General features: G+C 55.0%; 18 non-coding genes across 18 annotated transcripts; all 18 read right to left on the bottom strand.

Annotated features, from left to right (window-relative positions):
* Positions 1-662: 662 nt before the first annotated feature.
* LOC138564999 (U5 spliceosomal RNA) lies at positions 663-778 on the bottom strand. The gene has a single exon (XR_011300921.1). It is a non-coding gene; the product is annotated as a U5 spliceosomal RNA (small nuclear RNA).
* Positions 779-1,554: 776 nt separating this feature from the next.
* LOC138565174 (U5 spliceosomal RNA) lies at positions 1,555-1,670 on the bottom strand. Its single transcript, XR_011301082.1, has one exon. It is a non-coding gene; the product is annotated as a U5 spliceosomal RNA (small nuclear RNA).
* Positions 1,671-2,475: 805 nt separating this feature from the next.
* On the bottom strand, positions 2,476-2,591 carry LOC138563519 (U5 spliceosomal RNA). The gene has a single exon (XR_011299497.1). It is a non-coding gene; the product is annotated as a U5 spliceosomal RNA (small nuclear RNA).
* Positions 2,592-3,367: 776 nt separating this feature from the next.
* Positions 3,368-3,483, bottom strand: LOC138563518 (U5 spliceosomal RNA). The gene has a single exon (XR_011299496.1). It is a non-coding gene; the product is annotated as a U5 spliceosomal RNA (small nuclear RNA).
* A 776-nt stretch (positions 3,484-4,259) lies between these two features.
* Positions 4,260-4,375, bottom strand: LOC138563517 (U5 spliceosomal RNA). Its single transcript, XR_011299495.1, has one exon. It is a non-coding gene; the product is annotated as a U5 spliceosomal RNA (small nuclear RNA).
* A 770-nt stretch (positions 4,376-5,145) lies between these two features.
* Positions 5,146-5,261, bottom strand: LOC138564998 (U5 spliceosomal RNA). The gene has a single exon (XR_011300920.1). It is a non-coding gene; the product is annotated as a U5 spliceosomal RNA (small nuclear RNA).
* A 776-nt stretch (positions 5,262-6,037) lies between these two features.
* On the bottom strand, positions 6,038-6,153 carry LOC138563516 (U5 spliceosomal RNA). Its single transcript, XR_011299494.1, has one exon. It is a non-coding gene; the product is annotated as a U5 spliceosomal RNA (small nuclear RNA).
* A 776-nt stretch (positions 6,154-6,929) lies between these two features.
* LOC138563515 (U5 spliceosomal RNA) lies at positions 6,930-7,045 on the bottom strand. Its single transcript, XR_011299493.1, has one exon. It is a non-coding gene; the product is annotated as a U5 spliceosomal RNA (small nuclear RNA).
* Positions 7,046-8,523: 1,478 nt separating this feature from the next.
* Positions 8,524-8,639, bottom strand: LOC138563514 (U5 spliceosomal RNA). Its single transcript, XR_011299492.1, has one exon. It is a non-coding gene; the product is annotated as a U5 spliceosomal RNA (small nuclear RNA).
* Positions 8,640-9,444: 805 nt separating this feature from the next.
* On the bottom strand, positions 9,445-9,560 carry LOC138563513 (U5 spliceosomal RNA). Its single transcript, XR_011299491.1, has one exon. It is a non-coding gene; the product is annotated as a U5 spliceosomal RNA (small nuclear RNA).
* A 776-nt stretch (positions 9,561-10,336) lies between these two features.
* Positions 10,337-10,452, bottom strand: LOC138563512 (U5 spliceosomal RNA). Its single transcript, XR_011299490.1, has one exon. It is a non-coding gene; the product is annotated as a U5 spliceosomal RNA (small nuclear RNA).
* A 1,478-nt stretch (positions 10,453-11,930) lies between these two features.
* LOC138563511 (U5 spliceosomal RNA) lies at positions 11,931-12,046 on the bottom strand. The gene has a single exon (XR_011299489.1). It is a non-coding gene; the product is annotated as a U5 spliceosomal RNA (small nuclear RNA).
* A 770-nt stretch (positions 12,047-12,816) lies between these two features.
* Positions 12,817-12,932, bottom strand: LOC138563509 (U5 spliceosomal RNA). The gene has a single exon (XR_011299487.1). It is a non-coding gene; the product is annotated as a U5 spliceosomal RNA (small nuclear RNA).
* A 790-nt stretch (positions 12,933-13,722) lies between these two features.
* On the bottom strand, positions 13,723-13,838 carry LOC138563508 (U5 spliceosomal RNA). Its single transcript, XR_011299486.1, has one exon. It is a non-coding gene; the product is annotated as a U5 spliceosomal RNA (small nuclear RNA).
* Positions 13,839-14,614: 776 nt separating this feature from the next.
* On the bottom strand, positions 14,615-14,730 carry LOC138563507 (U5 spliceosomal RNA). Its single transcript, XR_011299485.1, has one exon. It is a non-coding gene; the product is annotated as a U5 spliceosomal RNA (small nuclear RNA).
* An 805-nt stretch (positions 14,731-15,535) lies between these two features.
* On the bottom strand, positions 15,536-15,651 carry LOC138563506 (U5 spliceosomal RNA). The gene has a single exon (XR_011299484.1). It is a non-coding gene; the product is annotated as a U5 spliceosomal RNA (small nuclear RNA).
* Positions 15,652-16,427: 776 nt separating this feature from the next.
* Positions 16,428-16,543, bottom strand: LOC138563505 (U5 spliceosomal RNA). Its single transcript, XR_011299482.1, has one exon. It is a non-coding gene; the product is annotated as a U5 spliceosomal RNA (small nuclear RNA).
* Positions 16,544-17,319: 776 nt separating this feature from the next.
* On the bottom strand, positions 17,320-17,435 carry LOC138563504 (U5 spliceosomal RNA). Its single transcript, XR_011299481.1, has one exon. It is a non-coding gene; the product is annotated as a U5 spliceosomal RNA (small nuclear RNA).
* Positions 17,436-17,500: the final 65 nt, after the last annotated feature.

Below are 17,500 nucleotides of genomic sequence, written 5' to 3'. Positions count from 1 at the left end.
GAGAATGCTATCGGGCTCCGAACCCGTGGCAGAATGACTTTATTTGCAAGCAATCCCATCCAAAGTCATGAAACCTGGCAGGGGATTGTGGGTATGCAAATTTCTCCAGACCGCAGGCCATGTGACATTGGCCAAAAGGCAGGCAGAGTCTGCCTTTGCCTGAGGACTCCCCTCGTTTACATAAGGTCTAGGGCTTCTGGGAGGCAGGCGTGAGATTTTCTTTTGGGCCCCAGAGATGGGGCTCCTCCCCCAGGATGTTGAAGAAGCAGCCCGCTCTCTCCTTTCTCAGGACACAGGGGTCATTTTCCGCCCTCACCCTGTCTTGCACGGGTGCTGGGCCTCCTGGGCTGCCAGCGGGCAAAGAACGGCGTTTGTCAGGCGTTCGTCAGCCGATCGGGGCCCGGGCCCAAACCCCTGCCCACTGGGGCCATATCCTCCTGGATGCTAGCTTGCAGCCAGCCTCTGCTGGCTCACCAGCAGGTGGCGACAGCAGCAAGCATTAGCTAAAGGCTCCCCCCTCTGGCTACCACTGCAAGGCATCAGCCTGGCTGTGCTGCGAGGACCCCTGCAAAGGCTGACTGACAGCTGGGGGGTGCAAGCCAACAGCTGAAAAGCAGGCTTTGCGCTTTCATTTGCTCTGTTTCTTTTTAACCAGCATAGGTAAACCTGCACTTGGCAGGGCTTCAAAAAATTGAGTGAAACTCTTTAATGTTCCTCTCCACGGAAATCTTTAGTAAAAGGCGAAAGATTTATTCGGTTTGAAGAGAAACCAGAGTATGCGCTCTAGTGGCCCCGACTGCGGCCGCAAAAAATGCAACACCTCACTAGCTCAGGGTGACTTAGTGAAGCAGTGCACACGATGACGCTTTTTGAGATGAAGCGAATGGAGAATGCTATCGGGCTCCGAACCCGTGGCAGAATGACTTTATTTGCAAGCAATCCCATCCAAAGTCATGAAACCTGGCAGGGGATTGTGGGTATGCAAATTTCTCCAGACCGCAGGCCATGTGACATTGGCCAAAAGGCAGGCAGAGTCTGCCTTTGCCTGAGGACTCCCCTCGTTTACATAAGGTCTAGGGCTTCTGGGAGGCAGGCGTGAGATTTTCTTTTGGGCCCCAGAGATGGGGCTCCTCCCCCAGGATGTTGAAGAAGCAGCCCGCTCTCTCCTTTCTCAGGACACAGGGGTCATTTTCCGCCCTCACCCTGTCTTGCACGGGTGCTGGGCCTCCTGGGCTGCCAGCGGGCAAAGGACGGCGTTTGTCAGGCGTTCGTCAGCCGATCGGGGCCCGGGCCCAAACCCCTGCCCACTGGGGCCATATCCTCCTGGATGCTAGCTTGGAGCCAGCCTCTGCTGGCTCACCAGCAGGTGGCGACAGCAGCAAGCATTAGCTAAAGGCTCCCCCCTCTGGCTACCACTGCAAAGCATCAGCCTGGCTGTGCTGCGAGGACCCCTGCAAAGGCTGACTGACAGCTGGGGGGTGCAAGCCAACAGCTGAAAAGCAGGCTTTGCGCTTTCATTTGCTCTGTTTCTTTTTTTTTTTAACCAGCATAGGTAACCCTGCACTTGGCAGGGCTTCAAAAAATTGAGTGAAACTCTTTAATGTTCCTCTCCACGGAAATCTTCAGTAAAAGGCGAAAGATTTATTCGGTTTGAAGAGAAACCAGAGTATGCGCTCTAGTGGCCCCGACTGCGGCCGCAAAAAATGCAACACCTCACTAGCTCAGGGTGACTTAGTGAAGCAGTGCACACGATGACGCTTTTTGAGATGAAGCGAATGGAGAATGCTATCGGGCTCCGAACCCGTGGCAGAATGACTTTATTTGCAAGCAATCCCATCCAAAGTCATGAAACCTGGCAGGGGATTGTGGGTATGCAAATTTCTCCAGACCGCAGGCCATGTGACATTGGCCAAAAGGCAGGCAGAGTCTGCCTTTGCCTGAGGACTCCCCTCGTTTACATAAGGTCTAGGGCTTCTGGGAGGCAGGCGTGAGATTTTCTTTTGGGCCCCAGAGATGGGGCTCCTCCCCCAGGATGTTGAAAAAGCAGCCCGCTCTCTCCTTTCTCAGGACACAGGGGTCATTTTCCGCCCTCACCCTGTCTTGCACGGGTGCTGGGCCTCCTGGGCTGCCAGGTTCTTTTGCCCGCCAGGGCAAAGCCCGCCGGGCAAAGGACGGCGTTTGTCAGGCGTTCGTCAGCCGATCGGGGCCCGGGCCCAAACCCCTGCCCACTGGGGCCATATCCTCCTGGATGCTAGCTTGGAGCCAGCCTCTGCTAGCTCACCAGCAGGTGGCGACAGCAGCAAGCATTAGCTAAAGGCTCCCCCCTCTGGCTACCACTGCAAGGCATCAGCCTGGCTGTGCTGCGAGGACCCCTGCAAAGGCTGACTGACAGCTGGGGGGTGCAAGCCAACAGCTGAAAAGCAGGCTTTGCGCTTTTATTTGCTCTGTTTCTTTTTTTTTTTAACCAGCATAGGTAACCCTGCACTTGGCAGGGCTTCAAAAAATTGAGTGAAACTCTTTAATGTTCCTCTCCACGGAAATCTTTAGTAAAAGGCGAAAGATTTATTCGGTTTGAAGAGAAACCAGAGTATGCGCTCTAGTGGCCCCGACTGCGGCCGCAAAAAATGCAACACCTCACTAGCTCAGGGTGACTTAGTGAAGCAGTGCACACGATGACGCTTTTTGAGATGAAGCGAATGGAGAATGCTATCGGGCTCCGAACCCGTGGCAGAATGACTTTATTTGCAAGCAATCCCATCCAAAGTCATGAAACCTGGCAGGGGATTGTGGGTATGCAAATTTCTCCAGACCGCAGGCCATGTGACATTGGCCAAAAGGCAGGCAGAGTCTGCCTTTGCCTGAGGACTCCCCTCGTTTACATAAGGTCTAGGGCTTCTGGGAGGCAGGCGTGAGATTTTCTTTTGGGCCCCAGAGATGGGGCTCCTCCCCCAGGATGTTGAAGAAGCAGCCCGCTCTCTCCTTTCTCAGGACACAGGGGTCATTTTCCGCCCTCACCCTGTCTTGCACGGGTGCTGGGCCTCCTGGGCTGCCAGCGGGCAAAGAACGGCGTTTGTCAGGCGTTCGTCAGCCGATCGGGGCCCGGGCCCAAACCCCTGCCCACTGGGGCCATATCCTCCTGGATGCTAGCTTGGAGCCAGCCTCTGCTGGCTCACCAGCAGGTGGCGACAGCAGCAAGCATTAGCTAAAGGCTCCCCCCTCTGGCTACCACTGCAAGGCATCAGCCTGGCTGTGCTGCGAGGACCCCTGCAAAGGCTGACTGACAGCTGGGGGGTGCAAGCCAACAGCTGAAAAGCAGGCTTTGCGCTTTCATTTGCTCTGTTTCTTTTTTTTTTTAACCAGCATAGGTAACCCTGCACTTGGCAGGGCTTCAAAAAATTGAGTGAAACTCTTTAATGTTCCTCTCCACGGAAATCTTTAGTAAAAGGCGAAAGATTTATTCGGTTTGAAGAGAAACCAGAGTATGCGCTCTGGTGGCCCCGACTGCGGCCGCAAAAAATGCAACACCTCACTAGCTCAGGGTGACTTAGTGAAGCAGTGCACACGATGACGCTTTTTGAGATGAAGCGAATGGAGAATGCTATCGGGCTCCGAACCCGTGGCAGAATGACTTTATTTGCAAGCAATCCCATCCAAAGTCATGAAACCTGGCAGGGGATTGTGGGTATGCAAATTTCTCCAGACCGCAGGCCATGTGACATTGGCCAAAAGGCAGGCAGAGTCTGCCTTTGCCTGAGGACTCCCCTCGTTTACATAAGGTCTAGGGCTTCTGGGAGGCAGGCGTGAGATTTTCTTTTGGGCCCCAGAGATGGGGCTCCTCCCCCAGGATGTTGAAGAAGCAGCCCGCTCTCTCCTTTCTCAGGACACAGGGGTCATTTTCCGCCCTCACCCTGTCTTGCACGGGTGCTGGGCCTCCTGGGCTGCCAGCGGGCAAAGAACGGCGTTTGTCAGGCGTTCGTCAGCCGATCGGGGCCCGGGCCCAAACCCCTGCCCACTGGGGCCATATCCTCCTGGATGCTAGCTTGCAGCCAGCCTCTGCTGGCTCACCAGCAGGTGGCGACAGCAGCAAGCATTAGCTAAAGGCTCCCCCCTCTGGCTACCACTGCAAGGCATCAGCCTGGCTGTGCTGCGAGGACCCCTGCAAAGGCTGACTGACAGCTGGGGGGTGCAAGCCAACAGCTGAAAAGCAGGCTTTGCGCTTTCATTTGCTCTGTTTCTTTTTTTTTTTAACCAGCATAGGTAACCCTGCACTTGGCAGGGCTTCAAAAAATTGAGTGAAACTCTTTAATGTTCCTCTCCACGGAAATCTTTAGTAAAAGGCGAAAGATTTATTCGGTTTGAAGAGAAACCAGAGTATGCGCTCTGGTGGCCCCGACTGCGGCCGCAAAAAATGCAACACCTCACTAGCTCAGGGTGACTTAGTGAAGCAGTGCACACGATGACGCTTTTTGAGATGAAGCGAATGGAGAATGCTATCGGGCTCCGAACCCGTGGCAGAATGACTTTATTTGCAAGCAATCCCATCCAAAGTCATGAAACCTGGCAGGGGATTGTGGGTATGCAAATTTCTCCAGACCGCAGGCCATGTGACATTGGCCAAAAGGCAGGCAGAGTCTGCCTTTGCCTGAGGACTCCCCTCGTTTACATAAGGTCTAGGGCTTCTGGGAGGCAGGCGTGAGATTTTCTTTTGGGCCCCAGAGATGGGGCTCCTCCCCCAGGATGTTGAAGAAGCAGCCCGCTCTCTCCTTTCTCAGGACACAGGGGTCATTTTCCGCCCTCACCCTGTCTTGCACGGGTGCTGGGCCTCCTGGGCTGCCAGCGGGCAAAGAACGGCGTTTGTCAGGCGTTCGTCAGCCGATCGGGGCCCGGGCCCAAACCCCTGCCCACTGGGGCCATATCCTCCTGGATGCTAGCTTGCAGCCAGCCTCTGCTGGCTCACCAGCAGGTGGCGACAGCAGCAAGCATTAGCTAAAGGCTCCCCCCTCTGGCTACCACTGCAAGGCATCAGCCTGGCTGTGCTGCGAGGACCCCTGCAAAGGCTGACTGACAGCTGGGGGGTGCAAGCCAACAGCTGAAAAGCAGGCTTTGCGCTTTCATTTGCTCTGTTTCTTTTTAACCAGCATAGGTAAACCTGCACTTGGCAGGGCTTCAAAAAATTGAGTGAAACTCTTTAATGTTCCTCTCCACGGAAATCTTTAGTAAAAGGCGAAAGATTTATTCGGTTTGAAGAGAAACCAGAGTATGCGCTCTAGTGGCCCCGACTGCGGCCGCAAAAAATGCAACACCTCACTAGCTCAGGGTGACTTAGTGAAGCAGTGCACACGATGACGCTTTTTGAGATGAAGCGAATGGAGAATGCTATCGGGCTCCGAACCCGTGGCAGAATGACTTTATTTGCAAGCAATCCCATCCAAAGTCATGAAACCTGGCAGGGGATTGTGGGTATGCAAATTTCTCCAGACCGCAGGCCATGTGACATTGGCCAAAAGGCAGGCAGAGTCTGCCTTTGCCTGAGGACTCCCCTCGTTTACATAAGGTCTAGGGCTTCTGGGAGGCAGGCGTGAGATTTTCTTTTGGGCCCCAGAGATGGGGCTCCTCCCCCAGGATGTTGAAGAAGCAGCCCGCTCTCTCCTTTCTCAGGACACAGGGGTCATTTTCCGCCCTCACCCTGTCTTGCACGGGTGCTGGGCCTCCTGGGCTGCCAGCGGGCAAAGGACGGCGTTTGTCAGGCGTTCGTCAGCCGATCGGGGCCCGGGCCCAAACCCCTGCCCACTGGGGCCATATCCTCCTGGATGCTAGCTTGGAGCCAGCCTCTGCTGGCTCACCAGCAGGTGGCGACAGCAGCAAGCATTAGCTAAAGGCTCCCCCCTCTGGCTACCACTGCAAGGCATCAGCCTGGCTGTGCTGCGAGGACCCCTGCAAAGGCTGACTGACAGCTGGGGGGTGCAAGCCAACAGCTGAAAAGCAGGCTTTGCGCTTTCATTTGCTCTGTTTCTTTTTTTTTTTAACCAGCATAGGTAACCCTGCACTTGGCAGGGCTTCAAAAAATTGAGTGAAACTCTTTAATGTTCCTCTCCACGGAAATCTTTAGTAAAAGGCGAAAGATTTATTCGGTTTGAAGAGAAACCAGAGTATGCGCTCTAGTGGCCCCGACTGCGGCCGCAAAAAATGCAACACCTCACTAGCTCAGGGTGACTTAGTGAAGCAGTGCACACGATGACGCTTTTTGAGATGAAGCGAATGGAGAATGCTATCGGGCTCCGAACCCGTGGCAGAATGACTTTATTTGCAAGCAATCCCATCCAAAGTCATGAAACCTGGCAGGGGATTGTGGGTATGCAAATTTCTCCAGACCGCAGGCCATGTGACATTGGCCAAAAGGCAGGCAGAGTCTGCCTTTGCCTGAGGACTCCCCTCGTTTACATAAGGTCTAGGGCTTCTGGGAGGCAGGCGTGAGATTTTCTTTTGGGCCCCAGAGATGGGGCTCCTCCCCCAGGATGTTGAAAAAGCAGCCCGCTCTCTCCTTTCTCAGGACACAGGGGTCATTTTCCGCCCTCACCCTGTCTTGCACGGGTGCTGGGCCTCCTGGGCTGCCAGCGGGCAAAGAACGGCGTTTGTCAGGCGTTCGTCAGCCGATCGGGGCCCGGGCCCAAACCCCTGCCCACTGGGGCCATATCCTCCTGGATGCTAGCTTGGAGCCAGCCTCTGCTGGCTCACCAGCAGGTGGCGACAGCAGCAAGCATTAGCTAAAGGCTCCCCCCTCTGGCTACCACTGCAAGGCATCAGCCTGGCTGTGCTGCGAGGACCCCTGCAAAGGCTGACTGACAGCTGGGGGGTGCAAGCCAACAGCTGAAAAGCAGGCTTTGCGCTTTCATTTGCTCTGTTTCTTTTTTTTTTTAACCAGCATAGGTAACCCTGCACTTGGCAGGGCTTCAAAAAATTGAGTGAAACTCTTTAATGTTCCTCTCCACGGAAATCTTTAGTAAAAGGCGAAAGATTTATTCGGTTTGAAGAGAAACCAGAGTATGCGCTCTGGTGGCCCCGACTGCGGCCGCAAAAAATGCAACACCTCACTAGCTCAGGGTGACTTAGTGAAGCAGTGCACACGATGACGCTTTTTGAGATGAAGCGAATGGAGAATGCTATCGGGCTCCGAACCCGTGGCAGAATGACTTTATTTGCAAGCAATCCCATCCAAAGTCATGAAACCTGGCAGGGGATTGTGGGTATGCAAATTTCTCCAGACCGCAGGCCATGTGACATTGGCCAAAAGGCAGGCAGAGTCTGCCTTTGCCTGAGGACTCCCCTCGTTTACATAAGGTCTAGGGCTTCTGGGAGGCAGGCGTGAGATTTTCTTTTGGGCCCCAGAGATGGGGCTCCTCCCCCAGGATGTTGAAGAAGCAGCCCGCTCTCTCCTTTCTCAGGACACAGGGGTCATTTTCCGCCCTCACCCTGTCTTGCACGGGTGCTGGGCCTCCTGGGCTGCCAGCGGGCAAAGAACGGCGTTTGTCAGGCGTTCGTCAGCCGATCGGGGCCCGGGCCCAAACCCCTGCCCACTGGGGCCATATCCTCCTGGATGCTAGCTTGCAGCCAGCCTCTGCTGGCTCACCAGCAGGTGGCGACAGCAGCAAGCATTAGCTAAAGGCTCCCCCCTCTGGCTACCACTGCAAGGCATCAGCCTGGCTGTGCTGCGAGGACCCCTGCAAAGGCTGACTGACAGCTGGGGGGTGCAAGCCAACAGCTGAAAAGCAGGCTTTGCGCTTTCATTTGCTCTGTTTCTTTTTAACCAGCATAGGTAACCAGGGCTTTAAGTGGGCCGGGGCCTGCCGGGGCTGGGCCCCGGCAGTCTCCGAAATTTCGTTTTGAGGCGGGGCCCTGCCGGGGCCCACTAATCTCCCCTGTCAGCCCCGGCCACTACAGGAAAAAGCATTTTTTTCTACAGCCTGAAGCTCTCGCTCGTATGCGAGAGCTTCGGGCTTCAGAAAAAAATGCCTTTCAGCCATAATGGTGGCGCCGCACCTGCGAGGCATCCCTTTAATCAAGGGATGCACGTGGGCCGGCGCCACCATTATGGAGAAAACGTGTGGCCGCTGGAAGCAGAGGCCTTGCTTTCTAAATACTGAAGCTCCCGTGGATTCTCGGGAGTTTCAGTCTTTAGGAAAAAGGCCTCTGCTTCCAGTGGCCTCACCCTTTCAGTCTTAATGGTGACGCTGCCCCTCCCCAGCTGGCGAGGGGCAGCGCCACCATTAAGGCTGAATAGGAGAGGCGCTGTCCCCTGCCAGGCAAGCCTATAGAATAGAAATGCAGAGATCAGCACCCTCTCCCCCAAAGGGGAGAGGGTGCTAATCTCTACAAAAGGCTGCCTGGCAGGGGTGCCAGTAGCCCATTGAGCCGGGGCTCGTCAAGGGGGCGTGGCCTAACGGCCCATCAAGACCCCCGTTGTTAGGCCACGCCCCCTCGATGGGCCCCGGCTCGATTTGTAGTGCCACTTAAGGCACTGTAGGTAACCCTGCACTTGGCAGGGCTTCAAAAAATTGAGTGAAACTCTTTAATGTTCCTCTCCACGGAAATCTTTAGTAAAAGGCGAAAGATTTATTCGGTTTGAAGAGAAACCAGAGTATGCGCTCTAGTGGCCCCGACTGCGGCCGCAAAAAATGCAACACCTCACTAGCTCAGGGTGACTTAGTGAAGCAGTGCACACGATGACGCTTTTTGAGATGAAGCGAATGGAGAATGCTATCGGGCTCCGAACCCGTGGCAGAATGACTTTATTTGCAAGCAATCCCATCCAAAGTCATGAAACCTGGCAGGGGATTGTGGGTATGCAAATTTCTCCAGACCGCAGGCCATGTGACATTGGCCAAAAGGCAGGCAGAGTCTGCCTTTGCCTGAGGACTCCCCTCGTTTACATAAGGTCTAGGGCTTCTGGGAGGCAGGCGTGAGATTTTCTTTTGGGCCCCAGAGATGGGGCTCCTCCCCCAGGATGTTGAAAAAGCAGCCCGCTCTCTCCTTTCTCAGGACACAGGGGTCATTTTCCGCCCTCACCCTGTCTTGCACGGGTGCTGGGCCTCCTGGGCTGCCAGGTTCTTTTGCCCGCCAGGGCAAAGCCCGCCGGGCAAAGGACGGCGTTTGTCAGGCGTTCGTCAGCCGATCGGGGCCCGGGCCCAAACCCCTGCCCACTGGGGCCATATCCTCCTGGATGCTAGCTTGGAGCCAGCCTCTGCTAGCTCACCAGCAGGTGGCGACAGCAGCAAGCATTAGCTAAAGGCTCCCCCCTCTGGCTACCACTGCAAGGCATCAGCCTGGCTGTGCTGCGAGGACCCCTGCAAAGGCTGACTGACAGCTGGGGGGTGCAAGCCAACAGCTGAAAAGCAGGCTTTGCGCTTTTATTTGCTCTGTTTCTTTTTTTTTTTAACCAGCATAGGTAACCCTGCACTTGGCAGGGCTTCAAAAAATTGAGTGAAACTCTTTAATGTTCCTCTCCACGGAAATCTTTAGTAAAAGGCGAAAGATTTATTCGGTTTGAAGAGAAACCAGAGTATGCGCTCTAGTGGCCCCGACTGCGGCCGCAAAAAATGCAACACCTCACTAGCTCAGGGTGACTTAGTGAAGCAGTGCACACGATGACGCTTTTTGAGATGAAGCGAATGGAGAATGCTATCGGGCTCCGAACCCGTGGCAGAATGACTTTATTTGCAAGCAATCCCATCCAAAGTCATGAAACCTGGCAGGGGATTGTGGGTATGCAAATTTCTCCAGACCGCAGGCCATGTGACATTGGCCAAAAGGCAGGCAGAGTCTGCCTTTGCCTGAGGACTCCCCTCGTTTACATAAGGTCTAGGGCTTCTGGGAGGCAGGCGTGAGATTTTCTTTTGGGCCCCAGAGATGGGGCTCCTCCCCCAGGATGTTGAAAAAGCAGCCCGCTCTCTCCTTTCTCAGGACACAGGGGTCATTTTCCGCCCTCACCCTGTCTTGCACGGGTGCTGGGCCTCCTGGGCTGCCAGCGGGCAAAGAACGGCGTTTGTCAGGCGTTCGTCAGCCGATCGGGGCCCGGGCCCAAACCCCTGCCCACTGGGGCCATATCCTCCTGGATGCTAGCTTGGAGCCAGCCTCTGCTGGCTCACCAGCAGGTGGCGACAGCAGCAAGCATTAGCTAAAGGCTCCCCCCTCTGGCTACCACTGCAAGGCATCAGCCTGGCTGTGCTGCGAGGACCCCTGCAAAGGCTGACTGACAGCTGGGGGGTGCAAGCCAACAGCTGAAAAGCAGGCTTTGCGCTTTCATTTGCTCTGTTTCTTTTTTTTTTTAACCAGCATAGGTAACCCTGCACTTGGCAGGGCTTCAAAAAATTGAGTGAAACTCTTTAATGTTCCTCTCCACGGAAATCTTTAGTAAAAGGCGAAAGATTTATTCGGTTTGAAGAGAAACCAGAGTATGCGCTCTGGTGGCCCCGACTGCGGCCGCAAAAAATGCAACACCTCACTAGCTCAGGGTGACTTAGTGAAGCAGTGCACACGATGACGCTTTTTGAGATGAAGCGAATGGAGAATGCTATCGGGCTCCGAACCCGTGGCAGAATGACTTTATTTGCAAGCAATCCCATCCAAAGTCATGAAACCTGGCAGGGGATTGTGGGTATGCAAATTTCTCCAGACCGCAGGCCATGTGACATTGGCCAAAAGGCAGGCAGAGTCTGCCTTTGCCTGAGGACTCCCCTCGTTTACATAAGGTCTAGGGCTTCTGGGAGGCAGGCGTGAGATTTTCTTTTGGGCCCCAGAGATGGGGCTCCTCCCCCAGGATGTTGAAGAAGCAGCCCGCTCTCTCCTTTCTCAGGACACAGGGGTCATTTTCCGCCCTCACCCTGTCTTGCACGGGTGCTGGGCCTCCTGGGCTGCCAGCGGGCAAAGAACGGCGTTTGTCAGGCGTTCGTCAGCCGATCGGGGCCCGGGCCCAAACCCCTGCCCACTGGGGCCATATCCTCCTGGATGCTAGCTTGCAGCCAGCCTCTGCTGGCTCACCAGCAGGTGGCGACAGCAGCAAGCATTAGCTAAAGGCTCCCCCCTCTGGCTACCACTGCAAGGCATCAGCCTGGCTGTGCTGCGAGGACCCCTGCAAAGGCTGACTGACAGCTGGGGGGTGCAAGCCAACAGCTGAAAAGCAGGCTTTGCGCTTTCATTTGCTCTGTTTCTTTTTAACCAGCATAGGTAACCAGGGCTTTAAGTGGGCCGGGGCCTGCCGGGGCTGGGCCCCGGCAGTCTCCGAAATTTCGTTTTGAGGCGGGGCCCTGCCGGGGCCCACTAATCTCCCCTGTCAGCCCCGGCCACTACAGGAAAAAGCATTTTTTTCTACAGCCTGAAGCTCTCGCTCGTATGCGAGAGCTTCGGGCTTCAGAAAAAAATGCCTTTCAGCCATAATGGTGGCGCCGCACCTGCGAGGCATCCCTTTAATCAAGGGATGCACGTGGGCCGGCGCCACCATTATGGAGAAAACGTGTGGCCGCTGGAAGCAGAGGCCTTGCTTTCTAAATACTGAAGCTCCCGTGGATTCTCGGGAGTTTCAGTCTTTAGGAAAAAGGCCTCTGCTTCCAGTGGCCTCACCCTTTCAGTCTTAATGGTGACGCTGCCCCTCCCCAGCTGGCGAGGGGCAGCGCCACCATTAAGGCTGAATAGGAGAGGCGCTGTCCCCTGCCAGGCAAGCCTATAGAATAGAAATGCAGAGATCAGCACCCTCTCCCCCAAAGGGGAGAGGGTGCTAATCTCTACAAAAGGCTGCCTGGCAGGGGTGCCAGTAGCCCATTGAGCCGGGGCTCGTCAAGGGGGCGTGGCCTAACGGCCCATCAAGACCCCCGTTGTTAGGCCACGCCCCCTCGATGGGCCCCGGCTCGATTTGTAGTGCCACTTAAGGCACTGTAGGTAACCCTGCACTTGGCAGGGCTTCAAAAAATTGAGTGAAACTCTTTAATGTTCCTCTCCACGGAAATCTTTAGTAAAAGGCGAAAGATTTATTCGGTTTGAAGAGAAACCAGAGTATGCGCTCTAGTGGCCCCGACTGCGGCCGCAAAAAATGCAACACCTCACTAGCTCAGGGTGACTTAGTGAAGCAGTGCACACGATGACGCTTTTTGAGATGAAGCGAATGGAGAATGCTATCGGGCTCCGAACCCGTGGCAGAATGACTTTATTTGCAAGCAATCCCATCCAAAGTCATGAAACCTGGCAGGGGATTGTGGGTATGCAAATTTCTCCAGACCGCAGGCCATGTGACATTGGCCAAAAGGCAGGCAGAGTCTGCCTTTGCCTGAGGACTCCCCTCGTTTACATAAGGTCTAGGGCTTCTGGGAGGCAGGCGTGAGATTTTCTTTTGGGCCCCAGAGATGGGGCTCCTCCCCCAGGATGTTGAAGAAGCAGCCCGCTCTCTCCTTTCTCAGGACACAGGGGTCATTTTCCGCCCTCACCCTGTCTTGCACGGGTGCTGGGCCTCCTGGGCTGCCAGCGGGCAAAGGACGGCGTTTGTCAGGCGTTCGTCAGCCGATCGGGGCCCGGGCCCAAACCCCTGCCCACTGGGGCCATATCCTCCTGGATGCTAGCTTGGAGCCAGCCTCTGCTGGCTCACCAGCAGGTGGCGACAGCGGCAAGCATTAGCTAAAGGCTCCCCCCTCTGGCTACCACTGCAAGGCATCAGCCTGGCTGTGCTGCGAGGACCCCTGCAAAGGCTGACTGACAGCTGGGGGGTGCAAGCCAACAGCTGAAAAGCAGGCTTTGCGCTTTCATTTGCTCTGTTTCTTTTTAACCAGCATAGGTAACCCTGCACTTGGCAGGGCTTCAAAAAATTGAGTGAAACTCTTTAATGTTCCTCTCCACGGAAATCTTTAGTAAAAGGCGAAAGATTTATTCGGTTTGAAGAGAAACCAGAGTATGCGCTCTAGTGGCCCCGACTGCGGCCGCAAAAAATGCAACACCTCACTAGCTCAGGGTGACTTAGTGAAGCAGTGCACACGATGACGCTTTTTGAGATGAAGCGAATGGAGAATGCTATCGGGCTCCGAACCCGTGGCAGAATGACTTTATTTGCAAGCAATCCCATCCAAAGTCATGAAACCTGGCAGGGGATTGTGGGTATGCAAATTTCTCCAGACCGCAGGCCATGTGACATTGGCCAAAAGGCAGGCAGAGTCTGCCTTTGCCTGAGGACTCCCCTCGTTTACATAAGGTCTAGGGCTTCTGGGAGGCAGGCGTGAGATTTTCTTTTGGGCCCCAGAGATGGGGCTCCTCCCCCAGGATGTTGAAAAAGCAGCCCGCTCTCTCCTTTCTCAGGACACAGGGGTCATTTTCCGCCCTCACCCTGTCTTGCACGGGTGCTGGGCCTCCTGGGCTGCCAGGTTCTTTTGCCCGCCGGGCAAAGGACGGCGTTTGTCAGGCGTTCGTCAACCGATCGGGGCCCGGGCCCAAACCCCTGCCCACTGGGGCCATATCCTCCTGGATGCTAGCTTGCAGCCAGCCTCTGCTGGCTCACCAGCAGGTGGCGACAGCAGCAAGCATTAGCTAAAGGCTCCCCCCTCTGGCTACCACTGCAAGGCATCAGCCTGGCTGTGCTGCGAGGACCCCTGCAAAGGCTGACTGACAGCTGGGGGGTGCAAGCCAACAGCTGAAAAGCAGGCTTTGCGCTTTCATTTGCTCTGTTTCTTTTTTTTTTTAACCAGCATAGGTAACCCTGCACTTGGCAGGGCTTCAAAAAATTGAGTGAAACTCTTTAATGTTCCTCTCCACGGAAATCTTTAGTAAAAGGCGAAAGATTTATTCGGTTTGAAGAGAAACCAGAGTATGCGCTCTAGTGGCCCCGACTGCGGCCGCAAAAAATGCAACACCTCACTAGCTCAGGGTGACTTAGTGAAGCAGTGCACACGATGACGCTTTTTGAGATGAAGCGAATGGAGAATGCTATCGGGCTCCGAACCCGTGGCAGAATGACTTTATTTGCAAGCAATCCCATCCAAAGTCATGAAACCTGGCAGGGGATTGTGGGTATGCAAATTTCTCCAGACCGCAGGCCATGTGACATTGGCCAAAAGGCAGGCAGAGTCTGCCTTTGCCTGAGGACTCCCCTCGTTTACATAAGGTCTAGGGCTTCTGGGAGGCAGGCGTGAGATTTTCTTTTGGGCCCCAGAGATGGGGCTCCTCCCCCAGGATGTTGAAGAAGCAGCCCGCTCTCTCCTTTCTCAGGACACAGGGATCATTTTCCGCCCTCACCCTGTCTTGCACGGGTGCTGGGCCTCCTGGGCTGCCAGCGGGCAAAGAACGGCGTTTGTCAGGCGTTCGTCAGCCGATCGGGGCCCGGGCCCAAACCCCTGCCCACTGGGGCCATATCCTCCTGGATGCTAGCTTGGAGCCAGCCTCTGCTGGCTCACCAGCAGGTGGCGACAGCAGCAAGCATTAGCTAAAGGCTCCCCCCTCTGGCTACCACTGCAAAGCATCAGCCTGGCTGTGCTGCGAGGACCCCTGCAAAGGCTGACTGACAGCTGGGGGGTGCAAGCCAACAGCTGAAAAGCAGGCTTTGCGCTTTCATTTGCTCTGTTTCTTTTTTTTTTTAACCAGCATAGGTAACCCTGCACTTGGCAGGGCTTCAAAAAATTGAGTGAAACTCTTTAATGTTCCTCTCCACGGAAATCTTTAGTAAAAGGCGAAAGATTTATTCGGTTTGAAGAGAAACCAGAGTATGCGCTCTAGTGGCCCCGACTGCGGCCGCAAAAAATGCAACACCTCACTAGCTCAGGGTGACTTAGTGAAGCAGTGCACACGATGACGCTTTTTGAGATGAAGCGAATGGAGAATGCTATCGGGCTCCGAACCCGTGGCAGAATGACTTTATTTGCAAGCAATCCCATCCAAAGTCATGAAACCTGGCAGGGGATTGTGGGTATGCAAATTTCTCCAGACCGCAGGCCATGTGACATTGGCCAAAAGGCAGGCAGAGTCTGCCTTTGCCTGAGGACTCCCCTCGTTTACATAAGGTCTAGGGCTTCTGGGAGGCAGGCGTGAGATTTTCTTTTGGGCCCCAGAGATGGGGCTCCTCCCCCAGGATGTTGAAAAAGCAGCCCGCTCTCTCCTTTCTCAGGACACAGGGGTCATTTTCCGCCCTCACCCTGTCTTGCACGGGTGCTGGGCCTCCTGGGCTGCCAGGTTCTTTTGCCCGCCAGGGCAAAGCCCGCCGGGCAAAGGACGGCGTTTGTCAGGCGTTCGTCAGCCGATCGGGGCCCGGGCCCAAACCCCTGCCCACTGGGGCCATATCCTCCTGGATGCTAGCTTGGAGCCAGCCTCTGCTAGCTCACCAGCAGGTGGCGACAGCAGCAAGCATTAGCTAAAGGCTCCCCCCTCTGGCTACCACTGCAAGGCATCAGCCTGGCTGTGCTGCGAGGACCCCTGCAAAGGCTGACTGACAGCTGGGGGGTGCAAGCCAACAGCTGAAAAGCAGGCTTTGCGCTTTTATTTGCTCTGTTTCTTTTTTTTTTTAACCAGCATAGGTAACCCTGCACTTGGCAGGGCTTCAAAAAATTGAGTGAAACTCTTTAATGTTCCTCTCCACGGAAATCTTTAGTAAAAGGCGAAAGATTTATTCGGTTTGAAGAGAAACCAGAGTATGCGCTCTAGTGGCCCCGACTGCGGCCGCAAAAAATGCAACACCTCACTAGCTCAGGGTGACTTAGTGAAGCAGTGCACACGATGACGCTTTTTGAGATGAAGCGAATGGAGAATGCTATCGGGCTCCGAACCCGTGGCAGAATGACTTTATTTGCAAGCAATCCCATCCAAAGTCATGAAACCTGGCAGGGGATTGTGGGTATGCAAATTTCTCCAGACCGCAGGCCATGTGACATTGGCCAAAAGGCAGGCAGAGTCTGCCTTTGCCTGAGGACTCCCCTCGTTTACATAAGGTCTAGGGCTTCTGGGAGGCAGGCGTGAGATTTTCTTTTGGGCCCCAGAGATGGGGCTCCTCCCCCAGGATGTTGAAGAAGCAGCCCGCTCTCTCCTTTCTCAGGACACAGGGGTCATTTTCCGCCCTCACCCTGTCTTGCACGGGTGCTGGGCCTCCTGGGCTGCCAGCGGGCAAAGAACGGCGTTTGTCAGGCGTTCGTCAGCCGATCGGGGCCCGGGCCCAAACCCCTGCCCACTGGGGCCATATCCTCCTGGATGCTAGCTTGGAGCCAGCCTCTGCTGGCTCACCAGCAGGTGGCGACAGCAGCAAGCATTAGCTAAAGGCTCCCCCCTCTGGCTACCACTGCAAGGCATCAGCCTGGCTGTGCTGCGAGGACCCCTGCAAAGGCTGACTGACAGCTGGGGGGTGCAAGCCAACAGCTGAAAAGCAGGCTTTGCGCTTTCATTTGCTCTGTTTCTTTTTTTTTTTAACCAGCATAGGTAACCCTGCACTTGGCAGGGCTTCAAAAAATTGAGTGAAACTCTTTAATGTTCCTCTCCACGGAAATCTTTAGTAAAAGGCGAAAGATTTATTCGGTTTGAAGAGAAACCAGAGTATGCGCTCTGGTGGCCCCGACTGCGGCCGCAAAAAATGCAACACCTCACTAGCTCAGGGTGACTTAGTGAAGCAGTGCACACGATGACGCTTTTTGAGATGAAGCGAATGGAGAATGCTATCGGGCTCCGAACCCGTGGCAGAATGACTTTATTTGCAAGCAATCCCATCCAAAGTCATGAAACCTGGCAGGGGATTGTGGGTATGCAAATTTCTCCAGACCGCAGGCCATGTGACATTGGCCAAAAGGCAGGCAGAGTCTGCCTTTGCCTGAGGACTCCCCTCGTTTACATAAGGTCTAGGGCTTCTGGGAGGCAGGCGTGAGATTTTCTTTTGGGCCCCAGAGATGGGGCTCCTCCCCCAGGATGTTGAAGAAGCAGCCCGCTCTCTCCTTTCTCAGGACACAGGGGTCATTTTCCGCCCTCACCCTGTCTTGCACGGGTGCTGGGCCTCCTGGGCTGCCAGCGGGCAAAGAACGGCGTTTGTCAGGCGTTCGTCAGCCGATCGGGGCCCGGGCCCAAACCCCTGCCCACTGGGGCCATATCCTCCTGGATGCTAGCTTGCAGCCAGCCTCTGCTGGCTCACCAGCAGGTGGCGACAGCAGCAAGCATTAGCTAAAGGCTCCCCCCTCTGGCTACCACTGCAAGGCATCAGCCTGGCTGTGCTGCGAGGACCCCTGCAAAGGCTGACTGACAGCTGGGGGGTGCAAGCCAACAGCTGAAAAGCAGGCTTTGCGCTTTCATTTGCTCTGTTTCTTTTTTTTTTTAACCAGCATAGGTAACCCTGCACTTGGCAGGGCTTCAAAAAATTGAGTGAAACTCTTTAATGTTCCTCTCCACGGAAATCTTTAGTAAAAGGCGAAAGATTTATTCGGTTTGAAGAGAAACCAGAGTATGCGCTCTGGTGGCCCCGACTGCGGCCGCAAAAAATGCAACACCTCACTAGCTCAGGGTGACTTAG

The sequence above is a fragment of the Ambystoma mexicanum genome, chromosome 1q (genome assembly GCF_040938575.1).
Source record: "Ambystoma mexicanum isolate Mex_15411 chromosome 1q, UKY_AmexF1_1, whole genome shotgun sequence".
NCBI lineage: Eukaryota > Metazoa > Chordata > Amphibia > Caudata > Ambystomatidae > Ambystoma > Ambystoma mexicanum.
Note: the sequence above shows the minus strand (reverse complement) of the source record. Positions and strands in the feature narration are given on the sequence as shown.